This window comes from Lissotriton helveticus, chromosome 5_1 (genome assembly GCF_964261635.1).
Source record: "Lissotriton helveticus chromosome 5_1, aLisHel1.1, whole genome shotgun sequence".
NCBI lineage: Eukaryota > Metazoa > Chordata > Amphibia > Caudata > Salamandridae > Lissotriton > Lissotriton helveticus.
This window is the reverse complement of record NC_136065.1, coordinates 1,651,781,555-1,651,787,554: the sequence shown is the minus strand read 5'-3', so window position 1 is coordinate 1,651,787,554 and position 6,000 is coordinate 1,651,781,555.

The following is a 6,000-nucleotide window of genomic DNA, read 5'->3' as shown; positions in this document are numbered from 1 at the left end:
AACACTAATTTTGTTCAAACTGGAAATACAAACCAGATACAAGGAAAATTTAAAAGTAATAATTTCCCAAAGAAATTTAGCCCAAAGATTGAGGAGTTGAAACAAAGATTACCTTGTTTTAATTGTGGCGAAATTGGACATTGGAGAGACGAGTGTCCTCATCCTCCTAAAAACTTAAAGAATCCCTTATTGAATCCACAGATGCAGAATGGTGTTGACCTGCAGCGACAGCTACAGATGCAACAGGGGTTAAACGAATTAAATATTCAGCGACAGTTACAGCCACAGCAACATCAACAGGTGAATAATCGTCAAGACCAATTGCCACAACCACCTTTTCCGAATTGTGGGGGAGTTCAAAAATATAATCCAAACGTGGGATTTCAGGGAAGTGAACAGGTAATAAAACCACAAAAACAGCAAAAGCTACAAAGAGTTCAAATGCAAAATGCTTCACAACAGTTTTTATTAACAGAAAGTCAAGACAGCGATTCTGATGATTATTGCTGACGGTGCCCGAGAGAGGAGGAAGAGTGTGTTGTTGGAGCCACTCTTGAGGTTGACCAGTCTGGTCCTTTTGTAAACGGGAAAGTTAATGATGTAGACATCACTTTTCTAGTGGACACTGGTGCTACCCGTTCTACTGTTAGATCAGTGGAAATTGAAAACCTACCTCTCTCTGGGGATACCATCCAAGTTGTCGGAGTAAGTAATCAACAAATTAAAACTGACTTAACTGATCCAGTACCAGTTGAAATTGGAAATTACAGAGACAAACACAGATTTGTGGTTTGTAATAGTAGTCCAGTGAATCTATTAGGCAGAGACATCCTATGTAAAATGAATTGTAGAATATATTGTTCTCCTGATGGAGTTGAGTTACAAACAATGGAGGAAGATGGTTTATACAGAATGACAATGATGATGATGGAAGCAGAAGAAACAAAATTGTTTCCTGCATTTGAAGAAAAGGATTTACCTGAAGAACTCAAGGAAACAGTGAAATCTGATATATGGGATTTTACTGGGAACGAGATGGGTCTAATGAAAAATGTAGATCCAGTAAAAATTACATTGAAACAGGGAATAGAATTTCCTAATATTCCACAGTATAAAATGAAAACAGAAACAATTGAAGGTATTACACCTATAATTGAAAAATTAATCAAGCAAGGTGTATTAAAAGAAATGGAGAGTAGTCCTTGTAATTCACCAATTATGGGAGTTAAAAAGTCTAACGGAACATTTAGAATCGTACAAGATTTGAGAAAGGTTAATCAAATTGTCGTTCCATGTTGTCCCGTGGTTCCAAATCCAGCAGTAATTCTATTCCAGATTCCACATGATGCTGAATGGTATACAGTCATTGACCTTTGCAATGCATTCTTTACTGTTCCCTTACATCCAGACAGTTATGAAATCTTTGCTTTCAGATTCCAAGGTAAGACCCTCGGATGGTCAAGAATCCCTCAGGGCTATACAGAAAGTCCTTCAATCTTTAATGAACTGTTAAAAAGATCATTAGAAGACCTAGACTTACCTGGTAGGTCTACACTAGTGCAGTATACTGATGATTTGTTAATAGCTGCAAAGACAAGAGAAAATTGTGTGACAGACACAATAATTCTGTTAAATCGCCTTGCAGAAGAAGGACATAAAGTGTCCCCAGCAAAACTACAGTTTTGCAAACAAGAAGTAAAATATCTTGGTCACAGAATTGCAAAGGGAAAAAGACAAGTAACAATAGAGAGAATAAAAATGATTCAAGCAATGTTACCACCAAGAACACAAAGACAGGTCAGAATGTTCTTGGGAATGGTTGGTTACTGTCGACAATGGATAAGTGGATTTTCAGTAATTGCAAAACCACTACAAAGACTGACAAAGTCAGATGTAAAAGATCCAATTATTCTCAATGATGCAGAGATGGATTCTTTTGAGAACCTGAAAAAGAGCTTATGCCAAGCTCCTGCTTTAGGTATGCCAAATTATGAGAAAGATTTCGAACTGTATTGTAGTGAGAGAGAAGGATGTGCATTATCTGTGTTAATTCAGAGACATGGAAATTTAAAGAAACCAATTGCATACTTCTCTGCAGTTCTTGATCCAATTGCAAAAGCATTACCAGGTTGCTTGAAGGCAGTTGCAGCTACAAGTTTCAGCCTCGAACAAAGTGAGGGGATCATTATGGGATTTCCTGTGAAAGTTTTTGTGCCTCATTCAGTAGAAATATTACTGACAAGAGGTAAGACTCAACATTTAACAAGTAGCAGATTGACGAAGTATGAGAAAATCATACTAGGAGCAGATAATGTTTCGATTTCAAGATGTTTAAATCTGAATCCTTCTACATTACTGCCTGATTCTGAAATTGTTGATGACATTGAAACAGAACATGAATGTTTAGATGTCATGGAATTCTGCACTAAACCAAGAAAAGACATCAAAGACAGACCTTTGTCTGAATCGGATTTTGTCTACTTTGTAGATGGCTCATGCTTAAGATCCGAAGGAGGTGTCTTAAAAGCTTCATATTCAGTTTGTACAGTCACAGATGTCGAAGAAGCATCATGTCTTGAAGGAGTTCGTTCAGCACAAGTAGCTGAATTAATTGCTTTAATTCGTGCATGTGAAATATCAAAGGATATAAGAGTTACCATCATTACTGATAGTCAGTATGGATATGGAGTTGTGCATGATTATGGACAACTCTGGTCACAGAGAGGATACATGACATCAGCAGGATCACCAATTAAAAATGCAGTTTTCATTAGGAGATTAATTGAAGCAATTCAATTGCCAAAAGAAATCGCCATTGTTAAGTGTGCAGCGCACACTAGAGGAATTGATTATATTTCCAAGGGAAATGCCTTCGCAGATGAAACAGCTAAATACTGCGCAAGGAAAAATTATGCATACAATCGGGAGAGAAGTAAAGAAACTGATTCAAATTCATTAATGCTAACAACAGTTGTAGAAACATGGCATGAGATTAGAGATTTACAAAATGAAGCAGAAGATGAAGAAAAAGACTTGTGGTTAAGATCAGATTGTAGACCACGTGAAGAAGATGGAGTGTGGGTTTACAAAGATGGCAGAGTAGTCTTACCAAATTGCTTGATTGCTGACATGGCCAGATTATATCATGGTCCAGCACATCTGGGAAGAGATTCTATGGTTAGACTTTTCAGAGAAACATGGTTCAATACTAAGTTTAGAACCAGTGCAGAATCTTTTTGTCAAAGGTGTTTGTCATGCCAACAAATGAATCCAAACAGAAAATCAGTGGTGGGGACAGGAATAATTGGTCGAGAGGGTGGTCCCTTTACCAGGTTACAAATGGATTTCATTGAAATGCCCTTACACAATTGTTTGAAATATGTGCTTGTAATTGTCTGCTTGTTTTCAAGATGGGTAGAGGCTTTCCCTACACGACATTGTGATTCAATTACAGTGGCAAAATTAATGCTTAGAGAAATAATCCCAAGGTACGGTTTTCCAGTCACTATTGAGAGTGATGGAGGAAGCCATTTTGATAACAAACTGATGAAGTTAATTTGCGAAGCTTTGAGCATTGAGCAGAAAATACACTGTGCATACAGACCAGAGGCATCAGGAGTGGTTGAACAAATTAATGGAACAATTAAAAACAGAATTGGAAAAATGTGTCTTGAAACAGGTGTAAAGTGGACTGATGCTCTTCCACTTGTTTTGATGTCATTAAGAAGTACACCAGATAAAAAGACAGGTTTGAGTCCTCATGAAATTTTAATGGGAAGAGTTATGAGGCAAGCTTTTGTACCTGTAGGTAAACTGTTGAGCATAAATGACAGTGCTATTTTGGATTACTGTAAAAGGTTATCTGATATGGTAACTTCTGTGTCTAATCAGGTGGGAACTGAAGCACAATCAGATGAAAAGGTTTTGACACATGATCTGAGACCTGGCGATTGGGTCAGAACGAAAGTACATCGGAGAAGGAATTGTATAGCTCCTAGATGGCAGAAGCCTAGGCAGATAATTTTGATCACTACTAATGCTGTAAAGTGCAGAGGATTGAAACGCTGGATTCATCCTAGTCATACTATTGCAGTACCAACTCCTGAGAGTTCTGATGTTGAAAGTGATACCACAGATGATTCTGATTCTGAAGTAGAAGGCGAAACAGAAGGTGAAATAATTCCAGATTCTGAAGATCGACAAGAAAGTCGACATCTGGAAACTGTGCCAGTGAATGGAAATTTGACAAGAAAAGACTTAGAAATCATTGAAATAGATTCTGAAGGTGAAGAGAATCTGTTAAAAGGAAAGATAACTGAGGATTCGGTTGTCTCTATCGAAGACAAAGAAGCAGAACAAAAAGAAGTTTCAGACCAGGAGAGTATCGAAAGGCAGAGAACAAACTCTGGAGTAAGGAACAGAAATCCGAAATCTGGGAAGTTGGGGGTAATTGAGGAAGAGGAAGAAGACGAATTACCGAGTACCAGTGATGGAAAACAAAGTGAAGTTCCTGAAGGAGTGAAATTGCTGAATAGAGAAGTTCCTGAGTCAATTGAAATTTCAGACTACGAAACTGAAGAAAGTGACGTGGATGGTGAAAGTGAAAACAGAAAGAAAAGGACTTGGAAGTCAGAATCAAATAATTCTGAACCAAAGAAGAAGTACGTGAGAAAAGCAGACTACTGGCCTGGTGGAAGATTGAGAGTCAGATTGATCAAGAAACCAAAAGAACAAGTTGAAGAAATCAGTAGTCAAAAGAGTCCTGGAAAAGAAGTTGGAGTTGGAAGAAAAATTGAAGTGATATCGAGAAAAGGGAAGAGAATAGTAAGACCAAACCAAAAATACAAGTCTCCTGAGTGGACTTACTTAGTAATTCCACCTGTTATTGACATATATGATAGTAGTGAAGAAGAAAACGAAATCCAAGAAATTAGTGACAATGATTGAAGTACAGAAATATTAAATTGGCAAAAGGCTGAAGAAAATTTGTTAGTTGACATAAGGTCGAAGAAAAACTGTTTAGTTGAAGAAAACTTATGTATGACATAAGGTCGAAGAAATCTTGTTTAGGGTTTTAAAAAAAAAAAAAAATAAATAAATAAATATTTTAAAAGGGGGGTGTAAATATAAATTTAGAATTTTAAAATTTATTTTATTTTTATTTTATTTTTGAGGCTAAAATTAACCAAAAATGCCTTATGTTAAGGAGAGCACTTCAAAGTGTTCTGTTTTTAAAAGATGCTGTAAGATGACTCTGGTGTGTCTGCTCATTTTAATTCTGCTCTGGTTGATTTTAGCTGTGATTATCCCTTTGGAGATGAATAGAGAATTACACAAAGTTAACATAACAAGCAAAGCTCTGGTTAGCCAAACTAAACATAGTGCGTCCGCAAAAGTTATTGATCATCAGCCTAACATTCATCAAGATAAATCAATTAGTGATTTTTCAAGTAATACATTCACAAAGCTATTGAGTGAATATGTTAAGGTAATGGATGCAAAAGACTGTTACGTCTGCGTTAAGTTACCTGCTTCTGTTTCTGAGGGAGTAACATATAATATGCTTCCTCTCACTTATGCTGTAACATGTAGTGTGTTAACTAGTTTATTTTATCAAACTGGACGTTTAGAATATTACTATTCAAATTATGATGAAATTTTTGCAAATATTAAAATTGAAAATGCTTTAAATAAGCACAAGAAAGCAAAGCAAATGAGAGAATTTTTCCTTGTTACTAACGAACTTACTTATGAATATGCTTATAAAAATAATCTAACTTGCAAATTAAGTGCTGAAGGAAAGAAATTTTTGAATATGGTTGAGGAGAGAAGAGCAATTTATAAGAGGAATGAATTAGTCAAGCAGACTAAGTCAAGTTTCTGGCAGAAAGAGGATGAGAAATTAAATGGCAAAATGCTTGAAAATATTGCAATTCACATAGACAAACCAGTTAGTGGAAAGCTTTGCATTAGAAGAGATAATACACTTTTTGATAATTA